This window comes from Macaca fascicularis, chromosome 17 (genome assembly GCF_037993035.2).
Source record: "Macaca fascicularis isolate 582-1 chromosome 17, T2T-MFA8v1.1".
In the NCBI taxonomy this organism is placed as follows: domain Eukaryota; kingdom Metazoa; phylum Chordata; class Mammalia; order Primates; family Cercopithecidae; genus Macaca; species Macaca fascicularis.
Genome location: NC_088391.1, coordinates 28960035 through 28971823, shown reverse-complemented (window position 1 = coordinate 28971823; position 11789 = coordinate 28960035).

Below are 11789 nucleotides of genomic sequence, written 5' to 3'. Positions count from 1 at the left end.
AATGCCTCAAAATCCAACATTTTTTGAGTGTCAACATGGTGCTCAAAGGAAATGCTCATCAGAACATTCAGGTTTTGGGTTTTTGGATTAGGGATGCTCAACTGGTAAGTATAATGCAAATATTTCAAAATCGGGAGGAAAAAAAATCTGAACTCTGAAACACTTCTGGTCCCAAGAAGTTTTTGAGTATTTTGGGATACTCAACCTGAATAACTTTTTTTTTTTTTTTTTTTTGGAGATGGAGTCATGCTCTGCCGCCCAGGCTGGAGTGCAATGGCGCAATCTTGGCTCACTACAACTTCTGCCTCCTGGGTTCAAGCAGTTCTCCTGTCTCAGCTGAATAACTTTTATTATTAGGGCATGAGCATGTAACCCAACCCCAGTGGAGGAGTTTAAAGGTAAGTCTTCTGAGATGTTTCTGTGAAAGTTTTTCCTTTATGATGTGGGGAGGAGGAATAATGGTCCTCTTCCTATCTTTAGATGTAGCTATGTGTGAACATAATTCCTGGAGCTATGGCAGCCTTCTTGTGACCATGAGGGAAACTCTGAGGATGCAAACCAACATGCTGGGGATAGCACAGAGGAAAGCAGAAAGCACATGGGTTGAGTGCTTGATGATATTGTTGGGTCCCTGAATTCACTAAGCCTGAAAATGATACCCCCGGAGATAATAAACCTTATTATTTAAGCTTTATGTAGTTACATATTCCATTATTTGTTACTTCAGTATGCATTCAGCATACAGCTGAGAAGGCTAAGCTTCGAGGTGTGGGGAGAAGGAGGAGGCTTGACAGTAGCACAGCAGAAAAGGAAATTAGAGAAAAGCCGCTTCTATTGGGTGTGCACTATAAATCTCTACTCCACTCTTTTGGGGAAGCCTCAGTCAATTCCACATGGTTCGTGAATACTTCTGGTGTTCATGGATTGTTCTGGGGCACTTGAAGAAGGGTTGAGATCTATATCAAGAGTGATGCCTGATGAAAACAGAGGCCCAGCTGGAAACAGCTGCACTTTTGGGATACATAAGAATTTGAGATTATATGCAATAAATGATAGATGCTATTATCACTATATGAAATAAATGACAGATGCTATTATTACATATTATCCGTATTATCTTAGCCCCTGACTGGTAGGTAGAAAGGAGGTAGAAACTAGATGCTCGTGGGTGGGGATGTACCTGGAGCAGACCCTGTAGTTGTCCTTGAGAAGAAGCCTGTGACCAAGGCTGTATGAAGACAGCAAGGGACTGAGCAGCAATTGGCAGCAGCCCCAGTGGATGAGCAGTAGCAGAGCTGCTGTAACTCTACAGATGGGACCAAAGACTGGATCCCAATTAGCGGAACGAAGGTCTGAAATCAGAGCAGGCTCAACACAAGTCTTACTTATTGTTTTGGAATATGGCTTCCTGAATTCTCCCTGACTAGGAAAGAACTGGTTCTATATCTCAGGTTGGGACTGACCTTCAACCTTCCACACAGAAATGAAGTTGCCTTAAGCATGTTACACACCAGCCGGGTGCAGTGGCTCATGCCTGTTATCCCAGCACTTTGGGAGGCTGAGGCGGGTGGATCACCTGAGGTCAGGAGTTCCAGACCAGCCTGGCCAACACAGTGAAACCCCGTCTCTACTAAAAATACAGAAAATTATCTAGGCGTGGTGGTGGGCGCCTGTAATCTCAGTTACTTGGGAGGCTGAGGCAGGAGAATCACTTGAACCTGAGAGGCAGAAGTTGCAGTGAGCTAAGATTGCACCATTGCACTCCAACCTGGGCAACAAGAATGAAATTCTATCTCAAAAAAAAAAAAAAAAAAAAAAAGAATGTCATACACATACCACACATGTAGAAATACATATAAATTCTCCTTCTTTGTCTTGGTCTTTTTCTCTGTACTTGCATATCTCCTTATCTTAACCTTTCACAAAGGGCCTTGGGTGCTAACCTAACATACCCAGACAGCTACAGGGAGTCCTCAAAGCCAGGGATTTGCTTTGGTCAATGGGGTATCAAAGGACATAACATACACCATATTTGAACTGAGGCTTTAAAGGGCCATTGGGTATTTTGCTCTTTTCATTCTGCCACGGAGATGACAGGTCTCGCTTGACTGGGGGCTCCTGCTGCAGCCTTGGTCCCCAAATGTGAAAACACATGGAGCAGAAGCAGAGCATTCACTGATGTGATGGCAGACGTGTAACAGCAGAGTGAGGAACATGGGTTGTTACAAGCCCTTGGGATTTAGGAAGTCATTTGTTACTGTGGTAAAGCTGACTAGTAAATCCAGACAGTCACCCAGATTGCCAAGCCGAGAGACATCATAAATTTTTGTTGGTTTAAGTCACTACATTTAGGGTCTTTGTAAGGCAGGAATAGATAGCTGGAGGCTGAGTGGCTTCAGACACTGAAAAGGTTCAGGACTCAAATGATGCCCACAGGGTTCAATGTCCCTGCTTCTCTTAACTCCACCTTCACCCTGGATGGGCTATTACCCCAGCTCTGTGCAGCAGACTCCAGCAGCCTTAGATGATGCAGTATTTCCAGGCTCATATCTTTCCAGGTTCAAGTCCAATAGAAAGAGAGCTTCTTTTCTGGCCATGCCCACAAAAGCCCTGAGGTTCACTCTGAATAAATAGACAGGCTGAGGTCATGGTCCCCCCCGTGAGACACTCACTGTGGGGGTGGGGATGGCAGCGGCTGGAGAAGGGAGTGTATCTGTTATGAGTCTTTCAGTTGAAACTCAAAGGGTCATTTTAAAAAGGGAATTTATTTAGCCACGTAACTAAAAAGAAGAAAAATTCATGGATGGTTCCAACTTCAGGTGTGCTATGATTTGGAGCTAAAGTAATGTCACTAGGACTCACCTCTTGACTTTTCAAAATTACTGACAGACAAAATTACGGAGATATGTTCCCCACCGGGAATTATGAAAACCAAGGATAAGTGAGTTTTGATGACGGTAATAGGTTCCATTCAAATGTTTGGGTTCTTCATTTAATTTGGTTTCTACAAGTAACCATAAACTATAAGATGTTAGTTTTGATGTATGGTCGCAGGTTTTTGTGTAGCAAGGAATCAGTGTCTATGTAAGTGCATCTTTGTTTCAACTGCCAACAGAGACAAGAGTGGAAAATGGAGCCGGATTGCCCAAGCTCAGATTCTGGCTCTAATACTTATTAACTGGGTGACCCTGAGCAAATTATTTAACCTCTCTATGCCTTGGTGTATTCATCTGTAAAATGAAAGATGATATTCTCTACCTACCGCATAGGGTTGTTGTTAATACATGTGAATCACCTAGAATAGGCTTTAAACATATTAAATGCTCAATGAATGCTAGCTATTATTATTCCCATTTCTACAGAAAACAAATGATTACTAATAAAGACATTTTTCAAAAATGACCATTTTAGATGGCAGGGTTTGGCTTGGTTCAGATTTTTTGCTTAGCAGAAAGACAGGGACTAGAACTGTATTTGCTCATATTGTGCATCAGAAAACATTCTTATATTGTTCTGCTGTGTGTTTTCACCTGCCCCTGCATGTTCTCATCGGTTACTGAGCTGTAGTCTTTCAAGAGAGATATTTGTGCTTCTTTGTATGAAAGAAACCCTACATAAAGCTCAACTAAAGCTACAGGGAGGAGACAAAGCGAAGATTTCTTAGATTAGTGTATTTTGCAATCTAGCTTTGAATAGTAAGGATGAAGCATTGATTTCTTTTTTTTCTTTTTCTTTTCTTTTTTGAGATGGAGTCTTACTCTGCCACCCACACTGGAGAGCAGTGGCATGATCTCAGCTCACTGCAACCTCCACCTCCTGGGTTCAAGCAATTCTCTGTCTCAGCCTCCTGGTTAGCTGGGATTATAGGCACCCTCCACCACGCCCGGCTAATTTTTTTTTTTTTTTTTGTATTTTTAGTAGAGACGGGGTTTCACCATCTTGGCCAGGCTGGTCTTGAACTCCTGACCTCATGATCCAACTGCCTCCACATCCCTAAGTACTAGTATTACAAGTGTGAGCCACCGCGCCCGGCCCTGGGGCATTGTCTTCTATCTCCTTTATCTTCTCATTGCATAATCTTGTCTATTTTTTTGGGCAGGGGGAGCAGGGGGAAACTTGAAAAACTTGACTGTCCAAGTGTGGCATTAGCAATTATTTGAACTTCATATCACGACGAGTTGCAGGTTACTCATCGCTTCTCAGGGTTATTTTTGTTTTAGTTGTATTGTGTAATTGTGGTTGATAAAACAATCGTTTGTTTAATCTGAACTTATCCTGGCTCTGGTTGCACACATTCCTAACTGTAATGTGCCCCTCTGTGAGATTGACAGGGATTAAGCTCTGCAGGCACATTATCCACAGCTCTGTCTTTCAGCTTTGGATGCTTTTACACAAAGTTCCATATTGAGATGAAAAGGGGAAGAGTGGGTGGGGCTAGAGAGATGCTTAGATAAGTTGAAATGCTTTTGAAAGGACTGGTATGTATAACTTGAGTAGGTTTTATCTTCAAGCTAAAGTGGGGTAGGAAGATGGGAATTTTGCCTCATTGCTCTTCAAATCAAACTTAGATCGCTGAGAGACTTCGTGTACAAACACAAGCATTTGCTGAACATGTTCCTGAATTAAATGTGAGGGACGGTTTGGGAATTAGAAATCTTCTGGGACAATTTATGAGTTTAAACAGCTACCTGAATCTGAAGTTTCTCCAGAGCAATTCAAGTTGTTTCTCTCCTAGAGAAGGAACAAAAACGTGTAAGTATTCTATGACATTTTTAATTTAAATGTTTGGTAGTCTGCAAGGTTTATTGAATACTCAAGGTATGACGAAGAAAATATTGATATCTAATAAAAGCTTTTTTTTTTTTTTTTTTTTTTTTTTTTGAGAGACGGAGTCTCGCTCTGTCACCCAGGCTGGAGTGCAAAGGCACGATCTCTACTCCCTGCAACCTCTGCCTCCCAGGTTCAAGCGATTCTCATGCCTCAGCCTCCCAAATAGCTGGGACTACAGGGGTGTACCACCACGCCTAGCTAATTTTTGTATTTTTAGTAGAGATGGGATTTCATCATGTTGGCCAGGCTGGCCTGGAACTGGAGACCTCAGGTGATCCGCCTGCCTCGGCCTCCCAAAGTGCTGGGATTACAGGCATGAGCCACCACACCTGGCCTCAAAAGCTTTTTTACTTTGGATCAAAAAGGGAATGTTTGATCCCTAAGCACTAATAATAATAGTTTTATAAAACAATAAAGTGTGTTGGATATTATTGACCACCACCACACAGGTGTAGGTATATTTGTATTTCTTTTTTCTTTTCTTTTCTTTCTTTTTTTTTTTTTTTTTTGAGACAGAGTCTCATTCTGTCACCCAGGCTGGAGTGCAGGGGCGTGCTCTTGGCTTACTGCAACTGTTGCCTGTGTTCAAGCAATTCTCCTGCCTCAGCATCCTGAGTAGCTGGGATCACAGGCGCCTGCCACCACGCACGGCTAATTTTTTGTATTTTTAGTAGAGATGAGGTCTCACCATATTGGCCAGGCTTGTCTCGAACTGCTGACCTCAGGTGATCCACCCACCTTGGCCTCCCAAAGTGCTGGAATTACAGGCATGAGCCACCACACCCAGCCATATTTCTATTTCATAGTTTAAATATCTGAAACTTTGAAAGTTTAAGAAACTTCCCATGGTCACAAGTCTAGTAAAAGATTAAGGTGGGAATTGAAAAGATGAAGGTCTGTCTGTTGCTAAACATGTGTTGTGTTCTTTCTGGGGGTAGGCATAGAACTTCCTGTGATAATGTTCTATATCTCTGTTACCAATACAGTCCCCACAATATGGTGGCTATTGCACACATAAAATGAAACTAGTGTGACGAGAAACTCAATTTTTTTTTTTTTTTTTTTGAGACAAGTCTTGCTCTCTGTTGCCCAGGGTGCAGTGCAGTGGCGCAATCATAGCTCACTGCAGCCTTGAACTCCTGGGCTCGAGCAATCCTCCCGCCTCAGCCTTCTGAGTAGCTAGGAGTGGCTTAAATGTAAAAATTTAAAAGAAATTTTTAAAAGAACTTTTGTAGGGACAGGGTCTCATTATATTGCCCAGGCTGGTCTCAAATTCCCAGTTTTAAGAAATTCTCCGCCGAGGCCTCCCAAAGTGCTGGGATTATAGGCATGAGCCACAGTGCCGGCACTAGAAATTTAATTTTTAGTTACATTTAATTTTCATTAATTTAAATTTAAAGTTAAATAGCCACATGTAGCTAGTGGCAGCTGTATTGGACAGCATAGCTATAGGACATCACACTGCCTTGTCTATAAATGCTTAAGGGGCTGTGATCTCATGTATAGGACATCTGGGTATCAAAGACAGAAAATGTGGAAGTGTAGTTGGAGGAAAAAACACATTTTATCCAAAGCAAAGTTACTTTTCTTTTCTTTTCTTCTTTTTGAGACAGAGCCTCACTCTGTTGCCCAGGTTGGAGTGCAGTGGCATAATCTTGGCTCACTGAAACCTCTACCTCCCAGGTTTAAGCAATTCTCTGCCTCAGCCTCCTCAGTAGCTGGGATTACAGGCACCTGCCACCATGCCTGGCCAATTTTTGTATTTTTAGTAGAGATGAGGTTTCACCATCTTGGCCAGGCTGGTCTTGAACTCCTGACCTCGTGATCCACCCACCTCAGCTTCTTAAAGTGCTGGGATTACAGGCCTGAGCCACCGCGCCTGGCCAAAGCAAAGTTACTTAAACTGCAGTATTTAAAGGGAAATAGACCTAAAAGTTATAAGACTCATACAAGTTAGGTAAGAAAAATTTCTTCTAGAAAATGTCTATTGGCCATTTCACTTAAGGATTATTAATGTATTGGCAATGTTGATTATAAGGGACATAGCAATTTGAAATAGGGGGAAACAGTGTGCCCAGAACTCTGTTGTTCACTTTGGGAGACCGAGGTGGGCAGATCACCAGAAGCTAAGAGTTTGAGACCAGCCTGGCCAACATGGCAAAACTCCATCTCCACTAAAAATACAAAAATTAGCCAGACATGGTGGTGTACACCTGTAATCCCAGCTACTCAGGAGGCTGAGGCATGAGAATTGCTTGAACCTGGGAGGCGGAGGTTGCAGTGAGCTGAGATGGCACCACTGCACTCCCACCTGGGCAACAGAACAAGACCTTGTCTCAAAAAAAAAAAAAAAAAAAAGGCTGGGTGTGGTGGCTCATGCCTGTAATTCCAGCACTTTGGGAGGCCAAGGCAGGCAGATCACCTGAGGTAAAGAGTTTGAGACCATCCTGGCCAACATGGTGAAACCTTGTCTCTACTAAAAATACAAAATTAGCTGGGCCTGGTGGTGCATGCCTGTAATTCCAGCTACTTGGGAGGCTGAGGCAGGAGAATCACTTGAACCCAGGAGGCGGAGGTTGCAGTGAGCTGAGATCATACCATTGCACTCCAGCCTGGGCAAAAAAAGGAAATTCCATCTCAAAAAAAAAAACACACATTGTTACTGCATGTTTCAGTTCTTTAGGCATTTTCCAACCTGGGGAATCATAAATTCCTCAAATAGTAGGGACAGAAGAGAATGTTTACAATCAAACTAATGAACCAGTCTTTTGGATGGTTACTTTCAGGTGTCTCCTGCCTCCCGTTACCTTGCTTTCCAGGAATGACTTTAGAGCTGAATATTTACAGACTGGAGTCTTTAATGCTCCATAATTAGTAAGCAGAGTATGTCTCCTCCAAACAGCAATATGCAAATAATAAAAAGGTATCTACTTAATACAACGCTAGATGACAAGCCCTTTTTTGTCTGACTTCTGGATTTAGTGGTTTGTCTGAGTCCTCTCCTAGACCTGCTGACTTGACGATAAAAATCTCTTTTCAGTAGAGACTAGCTTTTCACACTTGTTTAATTCTTCCTCTTTTGGTAACCAGTTTACCTAGACCTTTTTTTGTTTGTTTGTTTTACAACAAATATAACATCATTGTCCTGTGGAAACCCTTTTGTTTATGCTGGATCAAGAAGGTATCTCTAGGTGTTGTGACCCAGACAGGGCACATGGCTCTCCCTCATCTCTCCGTGTGCCTGCCTGCAGAAAACCAAATTACAAACGTGGGCCCTGCAATCAAGTTGCATGGACCCTCTCTCCTCCTGACTGTGCAAGAGTTACTTAGCATTTTTTGCCCTCAGTTTCTTCCTGTATAAAATAGGGGTAAAAATAGTTTTCTACCTGATAATACTGTTGTGAGAATTAAAAGAAGTAATCCCAGAAAAGGCTTAATAGTGCACACTCAGTAACTGTCATTGATCATTTTTTTTCCCTTATTTACATCTCTACGTGTTGGTGATTTTAAAAAATCATTATTTTATTTTTTTCAGTTCTGGGGTTCACGTGTAGGATGTGCAGGTTTGTTACATGGGTAAACATGTGCCATGGTGGCTTGCTGTTCCTATCAACCTATCGCCTAGGTATTAAGCCCCGCATCCATTAGCTCTTTTCCCTAATGCTCTCCCCCACTCCCTGCCATCCCCCGATTATGTTTTATTTTTATGTATGTATGTATGTATGTATGTATGTATGTATTTTGAGACAGAGTCTCCCTCTGTCACCTAGGCTGGAGTGCAATGGCATTGATCCTGGCTCACCGCAATCTCTGCCTCCTGGGTTCAAGCGATTCTGTAGCCTCAGCCTCCCGAGTAGCGGGAACTACAGGCACCCACCGCCATGCCCGGCTAATTTTTTAGAACTCCTGACCTCAAGTGATCCGCCTGCCTCGGCCTACTAAAGTGTTGGAATTACAGGCGTGAGCCACCACAGCCTATTATTATTTTATAACCACAATCCCCATCTTCACCAGACTATAATATGACTTTTTTTATTCAAAAAAGAAATGTGCTCCTCTTTTTTTTGATGGAGTCTCACTCTGTCGCCAGGCTGGAGTGCAGTGGCGTGATCTTGGCTCACTGCAACCGCCGCCTCTGGGGTTCAAGCGATTCTCTTGCCTTAGCCTCCCGAGTAGCGTGCGCCAGCACACCCAGCTAATTTTTATATTTTAGTAGAGACGGGGTTTCACTATGTTGGCCAGGATGGTCTTGATCTTTTTTTTTTTTTTTTTAAGAGACAGCGTCTCGCTCTGTCACCCAGGCTTGAGTGCAGTGACGCAATCTTGACTCACTGCAAGCTCCGCCTCCCGGGTTCACGCCATTCTCCTGCCTCAGCCTTCCAAGTAGCTGGGACTACAGGCGCCCGCCACCAGGCCTGGCTAATTTTTTGTATTTTTAGTGGAGACGGGGTTTCACCGTGTTAGCCAGGATGGTCTCCATCTCCTGACCTTGTGATCCGCCCACCTCGGCCTCCCAAAGTGCTGGGATCACAGGCGTGAGCCACCGCGCCCGGCCTGGTCTTGATCTCTTGACCTTGTGAACTGCCCGCCTCGGCCTCCCACAGGGCTGGGATTGCAGGCATGAGCCACCGCCCCCGGCTGCTCCTCATTTTTATTATACCAAACATTTTATGGATTCCGCTCCAATGGGTAAGGTTAATGTTTTTCTCTACTTGAGTTTCCACCTAACATTTGTTGAGGCCTCATCATGTGCTATGTACCATATTAGACACAGAGAACCCAAAAACGATTGAGACATAAATGCTTTCCTCCAGGTACTCATGTTTACTGAACAAGATGATGCAGAAACAGATAACAAATCTGGCATTCATTCAAAGAGGTCACTTCCCAGTAGGTCTAGTATTATCAAAATAACTTCCAGCAGGGATCAGCTGAAATTGGATGCCAAAGGGTTGCTTTTTGTTTTCTTGTGTGGGGAGGGGAGGGTGGATGTTAATAATAGGTTAGATATATCAGACATTCCATCTGCTGGAGTTCATATGGTTTAATAAGGTCATTCATACCTTAATGTGAATGAATTATTTCTTATCTGAGATAATGATTTATCTTAATAACTTTTTTTTTTTTTCCAGATATGGGATCTCATTCTGTCGCCCAGGCTGGAGTGCAGTGGTGCATTCACAGTTCACTGCAGCCTCAAACTCCTGGGCTCACGCGATCCTCTTGCCTTAGCCTCCTAAGTCTCTGTGATTACAGGCACGAGCCACTGCACCCAGCCTATCTCAACTATTTTGAGAGTGAAAACTTTGGTTTGAGGGTGATTTGGTGGCCTAATGCATTTGAGACAGGGAAGACCTCGTGGGTTGAGCACAGTGGCAGCTTCTGGAAAATCAGAAGGCCCATGAAGGACTTGATATGAGTGGAAAAAAATCAGAATACTCAACTTCCGGTCCGTTTGACAATTATGATCATTTACTGTCTTTGTATTTCTCATCTATAAAATAGGGAGAGACAGGGGAAGAGACGCTGCTGGACTGGAGTGATGGGCTCACAGGCTCAAAGCATTATGCCTGTGCGAGGAGCCTTCGAGATCACCCAGTCCAACATGCTCATTTCACAAGTGAGCAACTTGCTACTTATATGAAATAACCTGTTCAAGGACACACTGCTTGTTATTGAAAGAACCAGCAAGTTACTAAATTTTCAGGACTGTGTTCATCTCTAAAGTACCATTTCGTTCTATATCTAGTATTGTACAATTATATTTTTACATATATGTACTATAATATCTAGTATTTTAAAATTTTATTTATATATGTGTCCTACAATATATAGTAGTATAAAATTAGATTTTACACATATGTAAAATCATGTAGATTTTACATATGTGTAAAATCATGCAGAATCATGACCTTGAGACCATAAGTATATTCTAAATTATGCCCACTACTATTTTAACAGTGTTTATTTTATTGTAGTCTAATTATTTGAAAATGATATTGGAGGTACAATGCGTGTGTCCCAGGCCCATTAGCCCATTATTATGCCTTGAGGTTACCTCATTTGTGTTATCCACATAATTATGTATCAGTGCTTACTGGCCAGACAGTAGCCTCGCTTGAGGTGTCCCCAGTTATTTCTGAGGATTTATCTGGTTCTTCCTCTCTGACTTTTCGCCTTACTGCTACAATGCTGTGTCTGCTGCTAGTGATTAGCATGGGTCATGAGATGGTTGCCCTGTTAGGCACACCTATTTCCATGACTGGTGCTCCCTGGAAAGGGGACACCCCTTGGAGAGGAGACTTTGCTTTCCTAGAGTCTAAGGACTGTATTTATTCTTTGGGGAGAGTGGAGGTCTTCATTACTGCTGTTTTAGACATTGGCCACAACAGAAACCACTTGTCTTTGTGTGTCTTTTTGCTTCCATTGTTCCTGCCGACACCACAGACCCTCACCATGCCTTGGAACCAGAGCTCCAAGCTCTGCCTGCCCCAGAGAGAGATGGAGATGACAATTTCAACCACACAGGGCTTTCACAGGGATTAGAGATGATGTATACAAATGCCTGGCAGGAATTCAGTAAATGAAAACTCTTATTTTTTTAGATTTCTTTACCACTGAGGTAAAAGCACTGCTAGGTAGCTGGGTTGATGCATTTGGATGTCATTTTCTTCAATTTTCAGTATTTGCTTTTTGCTTCAGGTGTGCTTCGAGTGTGGTGAATTAGCCAAAAGGCGATCATGAGGGAAGGAAGGAGTTTACTCATTCACTCATTAATTCATTTGTTCATTCAGCAAACATGTATGATAGAACATGCTGCTAGAAGAAAACACCTGAGACCTGATAATTTATAAACAACAGAAACTTATTTCTTTTTTTTTTTTTTTTTTGTGACAGAGGCTCTGTCGCCCAGGCTGGAATGCAGTGGCGCGATCTTGGCTCACTGCAAGCTCCGCCTC